This window comes from Ursus americanus, chromosome 31 (assembly GCF_024610735.1).
Source record: "Ursus americanus isolate L20-20 chromosome 31, mUrsAme1.1.p, whole genome shotgun sequence".
NCBI classification, from domain to species: domain Eukaryota; kingdom Metazoa; phylum Chordata; class Mammalia; order Carnivora; family Ursidae; genus Ursus; species Ursus americanus.
Window position 1 is genome coordinate 34,387,111 of NC_142157.1, and position 23,654 is coordinate 34,410,764.

Below are 23,654 nucleotides of genomic sequence, written 5' to 3' on the forward strand. Positions count from 1 at the left end.
GCTGGTCTGTGTTCATAGAACCGCAGACCTTAGCATGTCATGGCGCTCCTCTAGGTAACTCACATTGTATACTGAGGCCATACCGCAATATCATGCAGTGGAACATCATAGGGGGCCTGGGGGGCTCAGTCGGTGGAGTGCTCGACTCTTGGTTTCGGCTCAGGTCATGATCTCAGGGTCGTGAGATCGAGCCCCGCATTGAGCTCCACACTCAGCCGGGAGTCTGCTGGAGATTCTCTCTGTCTCTCCCTCTGCCCCTTGCCCCTCTCGCTCTAAATAAATAAATAAGTGAACAATACGTTTTTAAAAAATCACAATAATGTAATACAATCCATACTCTAGACTGAGAATTAAAGACTAAGGGACTTGGCACAATGATCTATCTATCCTATAGGTCAGGGTTCCAGGAGAAACAGAACCAACAGAGCACATATTGGCCCAGCTGGCAATACTGTTATGTGTATCTCTCAGAGAGAGAAGGAGAGAGGCTTCTTACAGGAATCAGCTTATATGCTGATGGAGGCTGGCGCGTTTCAAGATCTGCAGGGTGAGTCTGTGAGCTCCGACTCAGGACAGCAGGTGGTGTTGCTCCCTCTGGAAGGCTGACAAGCTCAAGACCCAAGACGAGTGAGTGTTTCAGCTTGAGGTCAAAGGCAGGAGAAAAGCCACTGTCCCAGTTCAAAGGCCGTCAGACAGGAGTGTTCTCTCTTAACTTGAGGGAGTGTCAGCCTTTTGTTCTATTTATTCCTTCAACTGATTGGATGAGGCCCACCCACACGGGGGGGGGGGGGTTTGTTTCACCAAACGCACAATGCAAATGTTGATTTCAACCATATGTGCCCTTGTCGACACACCCAGAGGAACGTTTGACCAAATACGTGTACACTGACAGACCAGTGAAGTCGACAGAGTTAACCCCAACATGGACGGTTTCCCCATCTGGGCTAGCCCCCCCATGTCCCCAGCCTCAGGAAACATGTCCTTCTTCTCTCTCTCAAGGTCACTATTAGGGCAGAATGAAATAGTACGTGTAGTGGGCTACAAAGGCCTGTGTTTCATAAACCCTGAGAAGGTCCCCCTTTCTCTCCCCATCAGCCCCGTTGCTAGGATGCCTTCCTCGAGAACCCGGCCCTCTTCCTCATCTCACCTTCCACTCATAGCCTATCAAGTACGTGCTGCTGTCCTCTGCATCCCAATGCCCTGTAGCTCCATTGTCCAGGATCGGGCCGTATTTCACAGCGAGCAGTCATGCCCTGAGGCTTCCCAGGGCTTCTCTGGACAGTGAATTAATGTCACTTTCTCCTGAGGCATCCAGTTCCCCATTATTTCTCCCTCCTGTCTGTTTCTTATAGGAGTCTGTATTTGATGTCGTGCTCCCTCGAGTGAGGACTCCGTCTGAGCAGTCTTGGGATACATGCTGCCTGTGCAGGATGTGGGGACGGAGGCCAAGACCTGGGGGCCGGCACCTGCTTGCCCCTGTATCATTCCCACCACACCCCAGAGCAGCTGGGGGGAGGGGAGTGGCCGCAGGTGGCAGAGAACCCAGAGAACTGGGGCAGTCATAACCAAAAGCCTGCAAAAGGCGTTTTTGGACCCGGGGGACCATCTCACAAACAGGACGGCACAGCCCGTTTGCCGACACAAGAGGCCCGTCAGGAAAGGTGGTGGGCAGGGTGCAAAGGGCATTCACGACAGGACAACAGCAGGAAAGTGTTCCCTTTTCTCGAATATAGGACAAGGCAGGAGCCCCCAGCAAGAAGACACCCAGGAGGAGGGGAGAGAAAGGACAGTAGGAGCACAGAACAGTGGGAAAGAGGATTCACAGGGGTTTGAAGAAGCAGAAAGAGTGAAATGGTGAACATGACGTCTTCTTGGGGGAGAAGAGAGAGGCACGGACACAGAATCAGCCCAGGGGGCTGGCTGCTCTCTCCGTGAGTGGGTGCCCACCCCCGGGGCCACCAGGCATGTGCCCGCCCCTGGGCTGCGCGGCTCAGTCCCTGGCTACCCCTCCTCTGGGCCCATCTGCACATTTGCATGAATCATACACGCATGGCCCCTCCTGTTTAATCACTTGGCAATTATCCGGTTTACCTCTTCTGTTTTCATCTCTGAAACAAGATTTGCCTCATCAGATCTTAAAATTGTATTTGACATGGTAACCAATAGTTGAATTATTTGTTCCCTACAAATGTCATTATTTACCATGTAATTTCCAGGAAGACACAGCTTCCAAGTGTTCATATAGGATTTACTGTGCACCCTCACTCACCGCGGCGATGGCCAGCAGGGGGGGAGCCGAGTGGGTCCCGTCCTGGGCGGGGCGTTGTGTCGGGGACGCCTTCCTGAGTGTGACCACAGTGCTGTAGGAGCTTCAGGGACCCCACTTAATGTGTCTTCATCCAGAACGTAAAGTAAGGAGAAAGAAGGTGGTGGCAAATAATGACGACAGAGAGGGGATGGGGAAAGATGCAGGTGTGACCCCGTTTGTGCAGTGCTCCCCCAACTCCCATGGGAAAGAACGTTGGGTCCCCAAAAGGGTGTGGAAATGGGGAGCCCATCTCAGACCCTCTGTCAGGAGTGCCTGCGGGATGCTGAGAAGGGCCCCAGAGGCCGTTCTCTCTCTGAGCCCGGACGTTTCTTTCTGATGCGGGCAGTCTGGGCTTGGGGAGCTCGTCTTGGAGAAGAAGCTTCGCAAGCACACCTCAGGGCTTAGGTTTTCACCCATGAGAAATAAGCCGGGCAGCGGTGGTCCCTGAAACTCCTGACCGCGGGGCTGTTACCTACCCCGTGACTGCGGACCACTGCCCCGGCCCTTCAGCTCGGGTTAATGATCTCCTCCACCCAACGGCAGGGCTCCCCCGTGGGCGTGTCCACACGTGTGCACACGTGTGCGTGTGTCCCCAGGACGCCGTCTGAAGCCCCGCTCAGTCCTCGGGCCAGCGTCCCACACCTGGGTCACTGCCTGGCTGCACCGCTGCCTCCATCCCTTGACCGGCTCCCTGAGTTTTCTCTTTCTGTTAAATGAAAAGAACAGCACTGCGCTGTGGTCAAGGAGGGCATTCGCTGTAAAAGGCGGATGGCCGGGTCCAACGCTTAACAAATGTTCAAAACTTATTCCGTGGGCAGTATTTTTAATGAAGAGTCACCAGGCTCCTGGCACGGTGCAGGGAAAGCAGACGATGGGCCTCCACGGGCCTGGACCCTCCTGTTTTATTCCTTTGAGCCGGGCTCAGACTCAGCTTGCCAACATCTGGTGGGAGGTGGTTTTCCATCCTGAATCCAGATACTTCTCCCAATTCTCTGTCTAGCCGCTAGCCCCGAGCCCCGATTTTTCTGACTTGGTGCACACGACAGGCCCAACTGGTCTCCCAGCCTCCTGTCCATCAGCAGCACCTCAACCTCCCCAGCACTGGTTGCTCGCCACGTGTTTCTGAAACACAACAGTGCTCGTGCTGACACTGTCTCCCTGCTTGCCGAGTGACACTCCGGGTCTCAGCTGCTTAGGTTGGGGTCGCGACAGACACGCTGGCTGGCTCACACCACACCCCTTCCCATCCATCTTTCCTTGGCTTTTCTACACCTTGGAGGACACGTGACCAGTTGAATGGCCCCTCGCATCAAGGACTGCCTACCGCACGTTGTTGTGGCTGCTGAGGGAGCCTGGTGAGGGAGTGCGGGGGTGCTCTTTGCTTCCCTACTGAAAAGTTCCAGGGCCCCTGGGTGGCTCAGTCGTTAAGCATCTGCCTTTGGCTCAGGGCATGATCCCGGCGTTCTGGGATAGAGCCCCGCATCGGGCTTCCTGCTGGGAGCCTGCTTTTTCCTCTCCCACTCCCCATGCTTGTGTTCCCTCTCTCACTGGCTGTCTCTCTCTCTGTCAAATAAATAAATAAATAAATAAATAAATAAATAAATAAATAAATAAAATCTTTAAAAAAAGAAGTTCCATCCTGTGACGATCCCATCCCTGCTGCCCTCCTTTCCCCCCGGCTGGTCAGTGGACACAGCGCCTGGGCCACAGCAGTCTTCTTGAGAACAAGAAGTGCTCCAGGGATGGCGGACGGACAAGATGACATGAGCCCGGGTCCCAGCTGGTGTCACTAAATGTACAGACATCAGATCGCGCAGCCAGCAGGGCCCTGCACCCAGACAAACGTCACGGCAGGTCTCTGCGAATTTGTTCCTTCTCTCCCTACCAGCTTCCTGCCTCTGTCCGTCCAAATCCAAAGCATCTTTTAAGCTGGAGCTCCCACGCCACCCTTCTCACGAGTGCTTCTGACTTCTTGCTAATGATTGTGCTTTCAATGTTTTGAAACTTCGTAATACTGTATTTTAACCTCTTTTAAGGAATTTGTAATAATTGTCTCGTGTAGAAGTGTTTGTGTAATTGTCCTATTTGTGTTAGTAGATGCAAGGGTCCTGAGGCAAGGGACGGGGTAGTTTTTTTTTTTTAAAGCACAGTATCTTTAACTTCTGTAAACACGCGTGCAGAGCATGTATGCGGAATAAGGCCTTTGAGTAAGACTTCTCTCCTAGAAGGGCCAAGAGACAGTGGCCCGCACAGAGCCCCCCAGGCCTTTGTCAATGGAGGGGAAAAGGGACGTGGACACCCACGCCTCATTCCCTTCCACCCCCGGATGGTCACCGTCTTCTGTGAGATCAATACAACGGTTCATGATGTCCTTTAGCTGCTGTTTGTGCCATCCTCTGGAAGACCAGAGTCCAGATCCCCCACCAAACCCTCATGGCTCTGGACAAGCCATCCCCCCACCCCAGTCCCTAACGCCCTGTGTGCCCCCTGCACCTCACGGGGCATGGCCGCGCATCTCCCCTATCTCCTCCTCCACCAACAGTGTGCCTTTCCTTGGTGCTCAACACAGACGCACGGTCGCGCCCCCACCTGGCATCACCGATGACCGCTCCCACCAGCATCTCAAGTTCCAACGTTTCTGACCACCACCCTCTCCCACGGTTCCATGGCTCTAGCCACCCTCCGCCTCCTTGGGAACTAAAACTACTGATTCTACTATGTTCCTCCCTTTCCGTGGTTGATCATTACAGCCGTCCCCTGGCCCTTCTCCCATTCTGCACAATACGTGACATCTTGCAAAACCACAACTGATGTCCAATAAAGCCCGCCTACTCCCTGCCTGCCCGCGCACGGTGCACGGCGGAATGAGAAAAACACGCATGCACGCCGAATGCCTTAGACTCCCAACCACAAACCCTGCAACAGACTTTTCTCCAGGCTACTCTTGCTCTCAGGACCCTCAAAGACTTTTTTTGCTTCTTCTCAGCGCTTCCGAAAGCTCACCTTCTCCCTCCCTCCCCGCTCCTCCGGCTTCCCTTTCTGCTTGGATCATTGAAGGAATCAAGAGAATTTCCCTTAAGATCCCACCTCCCGTTCCCTGCTGCCCCGCTCCCAAGCTCGGCACCCAGGCCCTCTGCTTTCCTTTTGGTAAAGATTTCTGTTTCTCAACTTGGCCGCAAACTAGAAATACCTGGGAGCTTTTAAAATGACTAGTGTTTAAGCCATGTCCGAAGACCATTTAATCAGCCCCCTTGGATGTGGGTTCCAGCCTTCAGAACATTTGCAAAAGCTCCTCGAAAATCCCAGTGTTCAACCGAGATCAATGAGAGCCATTGCCATGGGTCCGCACTGTCCAGCTGGACCAGCAGTGGCAGCATCACCTGGGAACACAACGGGCTAGACATGCAAACGCTGGGGCCTCACCCCTCTTAGCAGAAGCACGGTGAAGACATGCCCCTCCTTCGCAGAAACAGCAAACGGAACACTGGGTACAGGGCCTGGGGGAGGGAGAAAGGGGGGTCAAGCTTCCTGGGGACAGACCGTCAGTTTTGCAAGATGAAGACTTTCTGGAGATGTGTTGCTCTCAACGTGAAAATACTGACCACTATGGAGCACACACTTCAACCCCAGTGGTTATGATGATAAAATTAATGTTGGGTGATTTTTTAAAAATCACAATTATAAATAAGAAGATTTTTTTTAAAGAGTACTGCCTCTCCTTGTTTGATCCTAGCTCTTTCAGACGAGCTCTGCCTACTCGCTCCCTCTGGCTGGCCCAGTGCACCCGAGGTCTACACATGACACATCCGAGTCTCCATCCCTGGGCTCTGTGTGTTGGGCACCATTTGCATTTGAGCTGTTGGCTGCTCCCTCCTTCCTTCGCTGGACTCCAGGGAACCCGGCTCTGCGGTTTCTGTCTCCCAGCCCCCGTGTCTCCCTGCCTCTACATGCTGGCTTTGCAGGGTTCAGCCCTGAGCTTTGCTCCGGGGTGTTATCCTGCAGGCACGTCCTGCAGGCTCCAGGGTCAAGTCCCCGTGTGTAGACACGCCCCGCTCTGTCTCAGGTCTATCTCACCCACCTTCCCTCCATCTCTAGAATCATCTATTCCCACACCTGCCTGAAGCTTCACTTGGTTGAGGAGTAGACCTCTCAAACCCAGCAGTTCCTACACGGACTTCTGACCTCCCTGCTTTGCTCAGATTTCAGGCTTCCTTTGCTCGGTTGTTAGGAGAACCTGTCTTCCCGTTGCTTCGGCCGAGATGTGCAGCGCCGTGTCTGGCTCCCCTGAGCTGCCAAGAAGCCTACCTGGCTGTACCTTGAACAGACACCAGAGCCCAGGCTCCTCTCCCCTCAGCCACGGCGTGTTCTGGCTCTTGGCAGAACCACGCTCCTGTCTCACCTGAATTGCAGCGTTGTCCACATAGCAGCCACTGTGCTCCCGTGTCAAATCCCCCAGGGTCCTCACGTCACCCGGAACGGGACCTCCTGGGGCTCCTGGCCAGTTCTGGCCACCCAGCCTGCACCCCAGACGGGCTCCCACACTGGAGCTCGCAGGCCGCTGTTGAAAGGCTCTTTCTGGATTCTCTCCTGTCCTCAGACTGTGCTCACTGAGGACCTGTCTCCACTCGCTTTTCCTGGCGGGTGGGCTGAGAGGCTCTGAGTCTCCTTGCCGTGCGGTATTTTTCTCGTAGCAATGATCACCTCTTGGGTACCACGAGCTTCCTCCTTCGGTCTTTCACGCTAAGATCAAAGCTCCCTGAGGGGGCGTCCTTTTGGGTTTCTGTTTGCTAACCGCTGCGTTCCAGAGCCTAGAGCAGCGCCAGGCTCAGATCAGGAGCTCGCGGTAGGTTCAACGGGAAAATGGAAAGAAAAGTACGTTTATTTATTATTTATTTATTTAGATGTATTTATTCATTTTAGAGAGCGGGAAGGGCAGAGGGACAGGGAGAATCTCAAGCAGACTCCACGCTGAGTGCGGAGCCCGATGTGGGGCTCGATCTCATGACCCTGAGATCATGACCTGAGCTGAAATCAAGAGTCGGACCCTCAACCGACTGAGCCACCCAGGGGCCCCAAGAAAAGTAAACTTCAAAAAAAAGAGTATCAATCATCCCATAAGCCAAGTTTAAGTGTTTTTGGACTGGGATAGATGAGAAGCTGCCCCTTGTCCTCGAGGGAACAGTACAGCGCTGGTCAGCGGCCCCTCCTCACCTGGGAAGCGTCCACACCACTCCTGCCCTTAACTGGCCAGGAACCATCCTGAGCTTGGGTGAGAGACTTTCCAGGCAGTTCTTGTGTTATGGGATTTACTCACAAATTACTAATAGTGTGATGGGAAACGAAAGAGAAAAATCCTGAGGGCCACGCTGCCGTTTTGTTCTGTTCGTCCAGAAAACTGCTGTGGGGCCGTGCCATTTTCATCTCTAGTCTTTCTGTCCCCACTCATTTCCTCTACCTGGAAACACTTGCTCTGGGCAGGGGGACTTGGACGACAGCAGAACCCCTTATCAATATGATCGTCCAGATGTACCATCAGCCTACTAGAAAAACGCCTTTGTTTTTTCTTTTTTTTAAAACCTGATTATTAAAAGCCTGACACAGCAGAGAACGAACCAGGCCTATGTGCACGTGTGTGCGCTTTGACGTTACATTTAAGAAGTACTCCCCTTGGGGCGCCTGGGTGGCACAGCAGTTAAGCGTCTGCCTTCGGCTCAGGGCATGATCCCAGCGTTATGGGATCGAGCCCCACATCAGGCTCCTCTGCTATGAGCCTGCTTCTTCCTCTCCCACTCCCCCTGCTTGTGTTCCCTCTCTCTCTGGCTGTCTCTATCTCTGTTGAATAAATAAATAAAATCTTTAAAAAAAAAAAAAAAAGAAGCACTCCCCTTACCTCAGTGCCGCTGTGGCCGTCGGACTCCTTTGATTGTTAACAATGTCACATTGGGAAGGACCGAGTCTTCAAACACATTCTGTGTGGTGAGCAAACATGGACGGCACGGAGAGGGCATATAATGCAAACCGTTTCCAAATGGGGTTCAGGAATTAGAGTGACAGACGGAATGAGTTCCAGATTTGAAGAGCAAACACGAAAGGTGGCGCGCTCACTGTCGGCCAACGCGATTAGATTAAATGCCATATTTTTATGCACAGTTTAAATATTGAGCTTCAGCTCCATTTTTATTTTTTTTTTTGATTAAAGTTGTTTGCTTGGCTGTGATGATTGAATTCGGGTTAATAAATAGAACCTTTGTGTAATGTATTGTAGCCAAATTTCTCCCTCCTCCGTGTTACAGAAACAGCGGCTGGAGGTGCATCTGGGAACCGAGACTATTCGGTCCATAATCTTGTCAACTTGAGCTGGGAAATGCCATTTCGTGCAGTGCCTGCTCACTAACAAAACAGCAGGTGTAATCTAAATTTCTCAACAGTGATAAAATCATCGGAAAGTATACAATTCTTTGAAGAGGCCTGACAATCTACCATGGTCAAAATATGTTAGATGAGAGAATTAGCTTTATAAAAATGACACAATTTTAATTTTGTAAAATCATCCATCCAATCTAAGCAAAGAATAAAGAATGAATGACTTTGACAGCAAAATGTCAAAATTAAGTTGTCCTTTTGTGACACAATAACAAGTGATTTTTATTTTATATTTTATGACTTCGGGTTTTTTTTGATAATTGAAATTAATGGTACAATTCTTTAAATTAGGAAAACAAGTCTCCATGAAGGTATTTGTGTATTGTGTGGGGGGAGTAACCGTGTTACTAAGAACTATCCCAGTTCAGATTGCTGCTTCTGTCACGGACTCTATTTCTTGTCTGTGATGACCTCATCACTGGAATGTGCAGGACTCCCAAGGCTTTAAGAAAATGTACTTATCTGTGATGATTGCCGGGGAGAGGGCATCTTGCCCCATCACGGCAGCTCAGCCATGGAGCTGTCTCCCATGCCCTGTCACTGCTCAGTGGCAAGAGCTTGTCAGTCCCGCTCTGCAGGACTGGACGCACAGAAGGTCTGGCTTCACGTGTCTTTTCGTGCCCGAGCATGGAAGGAATGGTCCTGTTGCTGCAGCTTGGGGGGCAGGTTGTCTCTCTGAAGGGCCTCAGAACAACGGGATGACTGGTAAAAAGAAAGCTTCCACCCCTGGAGCATTCCAGCTGCATTTCCATCCCGTCCTAAAGAGAACATTCTTCCCCTGCCCACACTGTTAGACCAGCCCGGGCGGCTCTGTCTCTCTACAAATGAGCTACTTTTTCAGAAGTTATATTTTCTTTGTACTCAGTGTCCTTGGTTACTTTCCTTTCTTCTAATTTCCTGTCCTTTCTTTCCCTCTTACTTCTAATTTCTTTGCCACATGTTCTCTTTGGTACTTTCCACTCTGGATTTTCATCTGTTTTCTTTTGCTGCCTTGTCCGTTTTTGTTTGGTTTGGTAGCTTTGTGAAATATTTCTTTTAGCAATCTAGATTACATTTAGAGAGAGAGAGAGAGAGACAGGGTCTACACAGATGACAAAGTATCTATTTCTTTTTCCAGAGTTCTTGAAGAATTGAAGTATACTGTTTGTATACCGAAAATATAGGACTAGAATTATTTCTAAAGCCAAATTCTTGGAATTTGGTAATGGATACATTTTATAGGGACAAATAAAAGGTAAGCTTGCTTATATTCTGCAAGTAATTCATGCAATACATTCAAAATCAGTACTTGGACTAAAATTGCCGGGGGGCGCCTGGGTGGCACGGCGGTTAAGCGTCTGCCTTCGGCTCAGGGCGTGATCCCGGGTTATGGGATCGAGCCCCGCATCAGGCTCCTCCACTATGAGCCTGCTTCTTCCTCTCCCACTCCCCCTGCTTGTGTTCCCTCTCTCGCTGGCTGTCTCTCTCTCTGTCGAATAAATAAATAAAATCTTTAAAAAAAAAAAAATTGCCGTCCTCCTCCTCCCTAGTACCTTATTTTGGAGCACTTAGAAGCTTTTGCATGATGACGTCATAGCTTGGTACACTTAGGGCGGTCACTGAAATATTATTTGCTGTTTTATTATCACATGTTCATTGTAGTTTAAAAATCACCATCATTTATGAAGTAAGGAAGTAAGTTTTGATTTATAAAAATAAACTTAATTAGGATGTGGGCTTACAACAATTGTGGTGGATTAATGGAGCAATAAAATTTTGTATTCTTCTTTTAGGGGTAGAATCACGAGAAAAAAGTAATATCTTAGTTAATCATTTTTATAAAACTTTAAAATTCCTTAAAATGAAGTTAAAAGCTTAAGAAATTGGCAATTCAAAAATAATTGCAGATATAAACAGGATATACTTTTCTTTAGATTGAAGGAAGGAAAGCAACGTTACTTGAAGTTGCTTTTGGCTCTGAAATAAGAATTACCTGGATATACAAAAAAAATTAAAAATTATATTTGTTACTTTTATCTATCTATCAGTATGATTGCTTCCTTATTTGTTGTCAGCAAGAAAAGTCCACGTGCTGGGATGCCTACTGCCTATTAAAATTTAATTCTAAGAAACCCCCAAATATAATGGACATTAAAAAGACTATCATAAGCGATTTAATCATAGAGTTTCAAAGATTGATTATTTTTTTGCAATTTATTTGTTTCTTTTTGTTTATTGCTTCAGGCTTCTTCTAAAATGGCTCCAATGACCCTGCTTTCTGGAATTTGTTCCCTATGTCGTTCCCTCGAGTGTGGGGTGAACCAACTGATTTGATCCCAATGAGTGGGTAATGGCCGCAGTGACTGGATGTGACATTTGAGATTGGCCTCTGTCATACTCCACACCCTGTCTTGCCCTCTCTTGTTCTGATGAAGCCAGGTGCCATTTACCACACCATCCAGCAATTGAACTCCTTGGTATTTACCCAAAGGAGCCGAAAACTTACGTCCACACAAAAACCTTCACACGGATATTTACAGCAGCTTTATTCATGATCGTCAAAACTTGGAAGCAACAGAGATGTCCTTCAGATGGTGAGGGATGAATAAATTGTGGCCCATCCAGACAATGGAATGTTATCCAGGGATAAAAAGAAAATAAGCCATTTCTTCCATCAAGCCATGAAGACATATGGAAGGACTTGAAATCCACATTGCTGAGCGAAAGACCTAATCTGTAAAGTCTACATATTGTGTGATTCCAACTCTATGACATGCTGGAAAAGGCAAAACTATGGAGACAAAAAAGATAAGATAAAGGGTTGTAAAGGGTTGGGGAAGGGAGGGACGGGTGGTGGAACACAAGGGTTTTCAGGGCAGTGCAGCTGCTCCGTGTGATACCACAATTGTGGACACGTGTCATTAGGCATCTGTCCGAACCCATAGAATGTACAACACCAAATGTGATCCTAGTGTAAACCCTGGACTCGGGGTCAGTGTGGGTTGATGACAGTAACAGATGTACCGTCCAGTGGGGCTGCTGACAATGAGGGAGGCTGTGCACGTGTGGGGTCCAGGGGAATATGGGGAATCTCTGTAGCTTCTTCTCATTTTTATGAATCTAAAGCTGCTTTTAAAATATAAAGTCTTTGGGGTCACTGGGTGGCTCAGTCAGTTAAGTGTCTGCCTTTGGTTCAGGTCATGATCTCGGGGTCCTGGGATCGAGTCCTGTGTCAGGCTCCCTGCTCAGTGGGGAGCCTGCTTCTCCCTCTGCCCCTCCCCCTGCTCGTGCTCTCTCTCTCTCTCTCAAATAAAGAAAATCTTTAAAAACAATAAAAAAAAATAAAGTCTTAAAAATAAAAAAGTCTCCCTTTCCAGTTCTTAAAAAAAAGGCCAAGTTGTGAGCTATCCTATGGAGCGGCCCACCTAGCAAGTTACATGACAGCATCGCATAAGGGAAGAACATCAGTCTGTAAGAGCGGACTCTACTGCATGACTGCCTCACTGACCTTTAAAAACCAGTAATGTAATTGCTAAAATCATGACATTGCTTGGTAGAATAAGAACAGTAACATAAGCTACTTACGCTCAGTGTGAAGGGTTAGTCACTCCAACTGACCGATGAGGTCTTGCATCTATCACACCTCACAATTAAATTTTCACTTTTGACTATTAGCAGCTTTCCCAAATTTAAAAGTATATATATGTATATGTACACATACATATATATAATCTCATTTTTATGAACCTAAAACTGCTTTTATTTTTTTATTTTTAATTTTTTAAAAAATTTTTTATTATGTTATGCTAGTCAACATACAGGACATCATTAGTCTTTGATGCAGTGTTCCATGATTCATTGTTTGCGTATAATACCCAGGGCTCCACGCAATATTGCTTTTAAAAAATAAAGTCTCCGGGGCACCTGGGTGGCTCCGTCAGTTAAGTGTCTGCCTTTAGTTCTGGTCATGATCTTGGGGTCCTGGGATTGAGCCCCAGGTATGTGTATATATATACATGGGTGAAAATCTTAAAAATCGACAAGTAATTATTTATCAACAGTGTGTTTCTCTACAAGTTGGAAAACAACCAGGTTTTTCAAAAGTGTAACATTTCAGAAACTTGCACAGAACGCTGTTGCTTCACGGAGACACAGCGTCAGATCAAGTTTGCAGTAAAAATGGGAAAAATTCTTCAAGTGATCCTGTTTACACCTGAGATGAAAATGCTGGGCTTGTGTCTTGGAGAAGGGCGGGATGGGGGGTGTTCAGGGAGGGAGGCAGAGAGAAAGACAGAGACAGACAGACAGACAGACAGAGAGGAGGACCGTCTGGAGCAAAGCTGCAGACGGGGATTGGGGCAGATGTCCAAGCTCTCACCTTTGGCTGGAAGACAGGTATCTGGAAGCTTTCAGCTTCACTGTTAGAAACAATGGTCTCATGGAAAACTGAAGTTTGTTCCAAATTCTCGCGAGATTGTGTCTGCCCCGCATTAGGTGTGTGTAACGAGCACGTGGCGTGCCTCAGGAGAAGCCGTCATCTTGCCGTGTTTACCCTCCGCTCTCCCTGCCATTTCCTTTCTTCCATCAAAATGGATTGTTTCGAAATGCTAAGACCATGAAATAATTTAATTACCTTTCATAAGCTTGACACCTGCGTATGGAATGTCATTCTATTTATTGGTAAACGGGACTACAGCGGCAGAAAGGAACCTGTGCCTTTAATGACATTCCTGCATGTTAGCAGTAAAGGGGTGGCTCTCTGATGTGGATTGAAGCAGATTCCCATAAAAATGGCTACTCAGACACTTGATCGTCCTTCAAGCAACATATCTTTAAAGATTCTATAACATGTGTTACAAACAGAAGCACACGTGTATATCTGTGTGCATGTGCACACATGTGTGTGCATGTGTGTGTGCACGTGTGTGTGGTCAAATAGCACCATCATAAACCCCTGGAACACACCACACAAGGGAAGCACAAGAAAGCACCAGATCGTGCTGTGGCTCCCACCTGCCTCCTCACGGCGGGGCTCCCCACAGTCGTGATCCCCTGGGATTCAGTAATTACCATTCTCTCTTCTTTCTTTTCCCCCTTTTAAATAATCCTGACAGATCCCTTTGTTATGGGTTGAAATGCATCTCCTCAAAATTCAAACATTGAGCGCCATCCCAGTACCTCAGCCTGTCAGTGTTTAAAGTCTGGAGAGAGATCGTCACATCCGAGTCAGGCTGGAAGGGTGGGGCCCTACGCCTTAGACAGGTGTCCTTATGAAAGCAGACACGCACACAAGTTTTTATGGTTTGGGTCATCTGCCAGGTGCATGAGATGGAAAAGAAAAGAGAGAGAAGTAAAAGGACAAGAGTGGGAACGTTTTCCATCGGGCACAAGCGCTCTGTGGTGACATAACTGCTAGACTCACCACTGGTCAACCAGTGAAGGTTTCAAAGTCGCCATTCAGATTTCTCTCTCTGCATGGATGATACAGTGAATGTGATTTCTAGACCTTTGGGTCACATGAAATACATGTGTTTATTAATGAGCAAAGGTGTCTTTAATTAAAATTACATTAATTAGGGTGCCTGGGTGATTCAGTCAGTTAGGCGTCTTGATTTCAGCTCAGGTCATGGTCTCAGGGTCATGGGCTCCAGTTCCGAGTCAGGCTCCCTGCTCAGTGGGGAGTCTGCTTCTCCCTCTGCCCTCTGCTTCTCTCCCTCTCTCTCTCTTTCAAATAAATAATACAAAATCTTTTAAAAATTACATTAATTAAGATGATATGATTATGTATATATACATAGTATATGTTAAATATATTTATATTTTAAATTTATATATATTTAATAATCAAATAAGCATATATTTAATTAATAATCAAACAGGTATATATTTAATTTTTAATTGAAGAATGACTTCAAGGGGAATTTTCCTTCAGATGACATAAGGGTTATTAACTAGGTCATTGAACAATAACCAGGCAGTAAAATTACATTCCCTGGGAATTTTTTCCTCGTCTGTGGAATAGAGCATTCTGTGGGATTTACTTTCTCCATCCTTGCAATAGTTTAGAATCTGTCATCCTCACAGGGGGCCTGTCTCTCGCCCTGAATCATTAGCTTTGGCTCCTCTTGCTTGAGCCACAGGCTCTGGTCTTGCTGCCGGCCTCACTCCCACGTCAACACCTTCGCTGCTCACTCTGTCTTCCCTTCTTCTGGAAACTCCTGTCCTGCCTGGTGGCTTCCAGCCTCCAGGGTCACCCAGAGGAGTCTTTCCTGGTGTCCCGCCAGAAGGAACAACCTCCCCTCCACTCCGGGCAGACACCTATTTTCCTTAGAGCACCTGCAGTATCCAAATGCTCTAGAAAACTCTCTGCACTGCTTTGTTTTCTGTCCACTCCGGGTAGAACACGAGCCCTGTGATGTCAGGACCTTGTGTGGTTATTCCCCATAAGGACAGCCAGAGCCAACAATGACTCCAGGCATACAATGGTGATGTCCTTGAACAAATCAGTGATTCTATGTCCTAAGACAGACCTCGCCTGTCTCATCAGCTTCCACAGCCTGCCCACATGAGTGCTTGCTGACCTGCTGGTCTGCACACGGGTATACCCAGTTTACTTTCTCTATTAAGGACTCCCGTGTCAGCATTTACATTTCCTGTCATTCTTAAGACAAAACACTCCCTTATACAGTTTCATTTCATTCCCCTAAGTTTTGACATAGAATAGACCTTTGGTTCTCACGACGAAGAAGCTGCATCTCAGCAGACTCCCCACGGCGCTCAGCTGATCCAGCAGGTGCAAAACACACAAGCAAGGACTGGAGTTGATCCTTCTGACGCCATGCCCAGGAATTACGCCACACCGCTCCTGCGTTCAAGCAACATACACTAAGATTGTCTGGGTTGCTAAAATAAAATTATTGATTTTTAAAAAATGAGATAAAATGGGAAAATAATGGAAGTCGAAAAAATGCCACCTATCTGGAGAAATCCAATGCATTCTCATATTTCAGTGGCTATCTCTCCTGTCCTCCTTTTGGTAGCTGTGATTGGGTGATTGATGATTCAAGAGAGAGGGACAGAGATGAGAAATTAACACAAAAAGTTTTCTCCTCAACCAGTGCTGAAACACCACATGTGGGTGTCGGGCCGCAGCTCCGCAAAGTAGGAGAGATCACGTCCCCGGTGCTGTCTGGGGCAGACACCAGCTTCTGTGAAGGCAGAGCAGGGTCTGCTCCGGAGGGATGGCGGCACCATGCTTCCTCCTTGGCGGGAAGCTGGATCTACCCAAAAGGCAACACCTCATAGATTTAAGGACAAGTGTGGCCATCTTGTAACTGTATAGAAAGTACCCTGTGTGTGTGTGTTTTACTTTTCCTGAGGATAAGAGTTATAACTTTCATAAAATTTATATGGGCTTATGACCAAATAAAAATTAAGATCCAGTACCATTTTGATTCTGCCATTTTTGGGGAATTATTATAATACAGCGCGTAACTGAAAGATTGCTGTGTGCAAGGGAATGATCAAGGTATCTGAGACCTAGTGAAGAATAGCGTCAAGATCATGCTCAGGGAATTTATACTCAGGGGAGACAGCAGAAGAGGGAAAGTATCCAGTTGGTGGGTGGGTAAGGGAGCAAGCATATCAGGAGGGTGATGTTGAGCTGGGCCCTGAGCCGTGAATGGGATTCAGATAAGTTGCAGTCAGGCAGAAGGACTTTATAGGTGGAAGGGAGGATGGAGGAAGGAAGGAGTTGTAAATGGAGACAAAACAAGGAAAAATTGGTGCTACTGCCAGAGATACATTTAGAAAAGCAGGTGACAGCCAAGTGTATAAATTCTTGAACGCACTGCCAGGGCGACGGGCTTGATTCTTTTGGCAGCAAGGGGACACTGATCAATTTTGAGGAGCAGAGAAGCCTGGTGTGGTATGATTAAGGAAGACATTCAAGATGAAGACAGGGCAACAGGAAGGGGCAGAATTAGCTCCTTGTGGAATGCTAGAAAAGTCACCTATGAAATAGCCAATGTAATTGAATTCACTTGTGAATTCCACAAACACCTTCTGACCCTTTTATTTTTTCATCAACAATATGTTTCTTGAAATAGTTAAATGTTTGTTGCATATGCTCCCCCCAAATTCAGTTTCTTTAGTTTCAACATCATCCTACCATCTAGCTATGAGGGACGATGTGCCCTCTCTTGCAGCCCTCGGGGAGCCCCGGGTTGTTAAGTCTGCATCATTGCTGACCTCTAGTCCTTACCCTACTGCCACCATGGTCATTTTGGTCATTTGAAGCCTATTTCTGTTGTATTCTTCAGAAGCATAATTCAAGGGAAGGGAACAGTATTCTCTGAGTTCCTGCATATTGCTAACAGTTTTTCTGTGACCTTTATCTTGGGAATAATTTAGCTGGGTATAAAACTCCTTGGTTTACATTTTCTTTCCTGAATATTAAAAAAAAAATGACTTCATTTTTCTGTAGCTTAAAATGATGCTATGACGTCTGGCGAAAATCAGGTTTTCTCTTCATTTTGAATCAATTGGTCTTTTTGCAGACGTTTCCAAAGGACTGTTTTTGTTTGTTTGTTTTGTTTTATTGTAAGTTTCAGTCATTCTGCAAGAGTATATTTTGGTGTTGGTGATTCTGAGCCAATCGTCTCAGGATTCAGTGTGCTTCATCAACACTTAGCTTCATTTTTATTAGTATTTTAGGAAAATTGATTGAACTAAGGTTTCAGTATGTGTGCTATTCCTTTATTTTATTTTGTTTCTGTTTTGGGGGATTCCTCTTATAGATATATTAAATCCTCTTTGCCTATCTGCTAAATGTGCCATGGTTCTTGAACTTCTTTTATCTCTTTGTTTAATTCCTTTCTATTTTAATTTTTTTCTTCTTGTTCTTACCCTCCTCATTATCCGAAGACATTATCTGTGGGATTTATTTGCTCTTTTGTTTCTTTCGGTTTAGCCAATATTTCTGAAATGCTTTCCTCCTATATTTCTAATTCTTTCCTGATCTTATAAATCTTACTCTTGAATTTTTCTGATTCTAATTTATGAATTTTTTCTACCTGGTACTCTTCTCTTCATGTTTTTGTAAATTTGGCTTTGCAAGCATGCCTTCCTGGTGTGCTTTTATTGAGAGTAGGGCATTCATTAGGTTCTCACTTTCTTCTTCGAAGAACATTGCATGAGACTGGTGCTCAGTTGTTTCTGCTGTTTATTTTATGTGAAAGATTTTTCGTGAACTTTTAGAAGGATTCGGGAGTCAGAACATCTTTTCTCGCTGTGTGGCTCTAGCATTTCCTGTTCTGTGTATTCATGCAATTTCAAAACCTATGGTGGCGGTCTTGGCGCTCTCTCTGGGTTCCATTTCTGTGTCCTAATTTTGATCTGGATGTTTTTGAACTAGGGTTTCTGTGGATGTGATACTCAGTGTGAGTTCTTTCCCCAACGTTTTCTTCTTAGTGTGAGGCTTGTCCTGGAGGAGCGTTCGATCCATTAATTTTGAGACATCATCTGTAGCATTTCCCTGCGATTCTTCCTTAGAGCTGCCCTAGGTTTGCTTCCACCGCCTTTTCTAATTCCCTGTCAGATAATTTCAACCTTTGTGTCGTATCTGAATGCTTTGTTATGTCTGAATGTTAACCGGCAAATACAAATTGTGTGTATTTAAGGCATACAAGTTGATGCTTTGGTGTACTTTTACACTGTGAAATGATCACCACAATCTAGCCAATTAACACGTCCGTCACCTCACACAGTCACCTTTAGTGTGTGTGGTGAGAACACTTAAGAAGCCTCCTGGCGAATCTAAAGTGGGAAATTCGGTAGTATCAGCTATGGTCTCCACGCTGTATGTGAGATCCCCAGAACTGACTCCTCTTACAGCTGAAACTCTGTACCTTTTACCAGCTTCTCCTGTTCCCCATCCCTTCCCCCAGCACCTTGGCAAACACTATCTTACTCTCCCCTTCCATGAGTTTGGCTTTTATAGATGCCGCACGTGAGTGAGATCATGCAGCATTTGTCTTTCTGTGTCTGCCTTACTTAACTTAGCATAACAGCCGTCAGTCACGCTTCTGGGTGCACGCCCAAAGGAAATGGAGTCAGGATCACCGACAGACATCTGCGTTGCCACGTTTCTTGGAGCATTATTTGCAACAGACAAGATGGGAAACAACCCACATGTCTGTCAACAGGTGAATGGACGACGAAAAGGTGGTGTATACACACACATTCACACACAGTGGAATGTCATTCAGCCTTAAAAAAGACTGTGTCTGTCTTAATGTGCCTGTCCATCTAGATTTCTGGGACCTAAGATCTCTGATGGATCCATAAAAAGTCCTTGACTTTTAATTTGTCCAGGTTTTCTTATGACTACCACGATAACTTCTTTTTCCTTAACATTTTATTTTTAAGTCATCCGTATACCCAATGCGGGGCTCAGACCCACAACCCCTAGATCAAGAGTCACATGCTCTACCGAGCGAGCCAGCCAGGCGCCCCTACCATGGTAACTTCTAAGCTCTTACTACGTTGGAATCAAAGCCTGGATATCCAATTTTTAGGACTCCTGGACCCAGACTGCTCCAGCGTCTTCAGACCTTACTCAGGTATAATGGATGCGGCTTCAACTGGAGTTTAACAGCTGCCCCCATTTGCAGCTCCGGTTCTCAGACTGGCTCTCCAAGACTTCTGGGGTAGGAAATTTGGGGACCATGAGCTCCATCGGATGCCTCATGGCTTCTCTCTGCTTTCCCTAAACAGCCACTAAACCATTCAGGTTTTCTGTCAACGCTTTCCCCAATGTTTGAGTGGAAGAGTTGACAGTTTGGTTGTAGCTATTGTCCATGGATGTGAGGTTGGGAATTTCAGTTCTCTCATTTTATGGGAGACAGGGGGAGATGCTGCAGCTGCTGTTTTCTCAGACTCCTCTGACTGCGTGTACTTAGCAGGTGCCTTTGAAGACCAAAGACCTTCAAGGTTCAAAGGAATTGTCTGATTTCATGTCAGTTGGGAAGCCCACTGAACATCCTTCCCACTCCTGTCCTCAGCCCTCCGCCGATCACGCACCTCCCTGTTGCTGGCATTGTTGGACAGAGACAGCTCCCCTGCCCTGGTTCCCATTCTGTGTAAATGGCTCTGGGTCAACCTTTCCTGGTTTTAAGCAGTGGAGTTCTTTTCTGACATGACCCTAATTTTGATTGTTCATATTGTTCTAAGCCAGAGTAAATGTTCCCTAGAGATGAAAGATATAAAGCTTGTCAAAAAGCCCGTGTCTGATTCATTGCCTGACCTTACAGTTCTTTGTGCAGTGCTGTGCACCCTATGGGTTCTCAATAAATATTAATTGAATTGAATTGAATTGAATTTACACTTTGCTCATTTCACCAATAGGTTAAGTGAAGATTAACAACTTCACAGCAGTCCTCACAGACAGAATTAAAGAATATCAGTGTATAGCTGTAATGTCTTGAATTGGTACAATAAAAGTGACTTACTGTGGAAAAATCTATGGTTGGGGCAACATTGGTCTTTGGCTCGCACTGATACTTGCCCACAGAATCAGCTGTGAATATTTATACCACGTTCCTCATTTTGCCTTAGTAGCAAGTGGTTGCAAAAAAATTCTTTAAAGACTTAACAAGTTCTCTACATTATTTCCTAATTCATTCTGACAAGAAACAAGGTGACAACAGACAGCGATACCATGGATTCGAGCTGTAAGGTCATGTCACTGAACCGATCTGCTGAATGTGCTCGTAGGTCAGGGATTTCTGTGCAGAACGTGTGACTGTGGGTGGTTGGCTCCCTTTCTTTTTCTTACTTTGATTTATATCTTTCTACAAATGAAGCAAAGAATGAAATACAGCCTATCTCTGACTTTTGGGCATCTGCATTTTATAAGGACAGTTTTCAGTCTGGGGCTGTGAGAACTTCCCTATCCACCTGGAAGGAAATTGATTTGGCTTACAAAAATGTCGCGCCCGGGAGAGTGACAAAAACGCAGCATGAAGAACATTCTAAAAACTTTGTATTAATTCCTACTCTGTCATTGTGAAATTTCCTACAGTTGATTTCTTCTGATGTTTTTGAAAATTAGGCCTCTTCCTCATCGAACGCCCAAACATTGCTTAACCAGATTGCCCTTTACCTTCATTAGCTGATCAGTAAAAACAGGAAAAAAAATGCATTATTTCTCAGTTTTGTAGGTTTGTAATACATAGTAATATATTAAAGTCTCTGAAAAGTTTGGCTGTAATGAAAGGGTGAAATTATTTCCCCAACAATTGAATAGAGAATGCCTTCTCATGAAAAATATACTGCTATTTTCTGAAACTGCGATCTGATGTGGAAAACATTTTTGAGCTCCAAAAGACCCCTTCTCCCATAAAGTCACTCATTTTTTTTTATGGAACCCTAAGCACTAATTCAACTGCTCTCTGATGTCAACTGCGAATTAATAGCTCAAAAATTTTGAGATCAGGTGAATTTTCCATGGCCAAATCCTTTTATCTTTTTATACTCAAATCAGGTGTCTCCTACACTGTTCCCCATAGGAGAGGCTACTTGAAGACCTACTCTGACATTCTTGGCTCTTCCTATCACCTCCAAACAGCTCTGAACAGGAGGCTTTGATTTTTAATAGCACATCTTTTAAAATAAAATGTTGCTGAAATCAAAAGGAACGTCTTCACCATGGAGACGTTGCATGTTGCTTCCCTACTGTGACACAGGAGAGGAAAGGATGCTTAGCCATTAAAATAGTTAGTGATTTAGTCCCTTAGAAAGTGGGATTTGGATTTAGCCACTTATGATATTTTCGGAAATGAAATGCATTCTTGTCAAATTCTCCATAGTTTTCCTGATAAGTGAAATCAATTGGAGAGTATTGCGCAATAGGAGGATTCTAAGAATGATGTCCTGATGGAGACATGCATATGGATGTAGATGATTTATTTCAGAAACAGAGCAGAGCATAGAGTTTTTACGTTGGATTTCCTTCTCAGAAGCCTTAGGGGAATATATAATAATATGCAAAATGCACACGATCATAGAAATAATGTCTTAATATTAAATTATGATGGAGTTGCAATTGGGAATTTGTATGGGTGTTTTTCCAGATACTCTGTTGTCACGTCTCAGACTGCAAGGGTTTACCAAGGTTCAAACACCAAGGTTCAAATACCAACAGTATTAACAAAGATGTCTGTGGTCGCTCGTGGGTCCACCAGCCCTTACCTGACCACCTGCTCTGCGTCACACACTTACTTCCTGACCAATAGATAATGTACAAAGCACTGTACAATATGGCTTTCATTCTTCATTACCTTCGTGTTAAACAGGAGGCATGAGGAAATGATCTTGCTTCTGGATCTTTCCTGAGCTCCTCTGGAGGGTATGTGTTGATTGCTTATTTTAGTTTTGTCAATTCAGCATTACTTTGGGCTATGATTTTAGATGGCGGACTGATAATTCTGTCTATAATTCTTGGGTTCCTCAGCCATGGAAACATGGGATTTTATCTGCTATTTAAGAGATTTCAGAGTACTAACAGGCTTTCTTCTCTTTGAGTTGGCGTTTCATTGAATCCAACAGAGTTTTTCTACCTCTGTGCTGGGGGTAACGGAAGTGAACGGGCGCCCTTGCTCCAAAGGAAGCATCTGTCCGGGAGGGGGGAAACCATCAGAATAGAGATAAACACTTCTTTCTATAGTCCTAAAATACAGCCACCTCGCTTGGTCAGGAAGGACTCCGCAGACGAGGAGATCGTTCATCTGAATGTCGGCAGATCAGGCAGGATCCAGACAAGGAGGGCCAGTGAGTGTTCCAAGTGCAGGGAAAATTCTGTTCAAAGACATGGAGATACAAGAGAGCGAGGCTCCTCTCAGAGGAACTGCAAGTCCTAGTCATGGGGTGGGGGGGCTGTGCCGGAGGGGGGGACTCGTGCAGGAAGGGATGAGGGTGGGGCTGGAGAGGCGTGTGGGCCCTCACACACCAAATTCGGGCCTGGTGTTTAGACACCGGTCCCAGATCACTGAATTTCAAAGAGAGTAGAAAGTAAACAGTAAACTGTAGGAAAGAAAAAGGTGGCAATCCATTAAATTGAGAGGAAATTACAAAGAGAGAGAGAGAGAGAGATCACCAATATCCTAGGAGATCCATCATCTAAATTGAGTGAGACTAGTATTTGCCCAGGACGACATCTGTAGCGGTCTCCTTGGCAGACCACAAATACAAAGCAGCAGTTTCCATAGCACCTGTGAGCACCTCTGGGTCCCCCACCCCACCCCCGTCCCTGGACCCAGTGTCTGTGATGGAAGCAGAGTCCTACACTTGACGCTTGGGAGTGAAACGTTCACCAGTCTCCCGAAAATCCAACCTGCCTCTCCCCATTGGTGTTCAGAAGCCCTGGGCCTGGGTATGAAGCAAAAGATTGGGGACATCAAATATGCCTTGGTTTCTTCAAGTGTAACACAGGGGAGGTCCCATTACCCACCCCTGCAGGTAAGTCTGGGGGCCAAGGGACCAATTCATGCGAAGCCCCGAGAACAAAGCCTGGAACAGCACGTGTTCCATGGACATTGGTCACTGTCCTTGGCAGCAACGTCACCATCACAGACAAGTGTCACAAAAAGCAAGTAACGTCACATAGATTAACATTTTGTCTTCCAAGGATAATCACCTGAAGCATGGAAAGCTTCCATTTGTTCCAGCATGCTGGGGGCATTTGTGCTGTTTGATCTTTAGAGCTGGCCTCTCTATTATAATTCTGTAACTCCAGGAGAAGTTTCCTAAGAGTGGGAGGGGGGAGATGAAGACAAGAGAGAGAAAGGAGCCAGGCCGCCCGTGATTGAAGGCAACGTTTTTCATGTCAAGCATGAAGACAGTCAAGGGAGTTCAATCCTCAGCCTTAGAAGGTTTGCTAAATCCT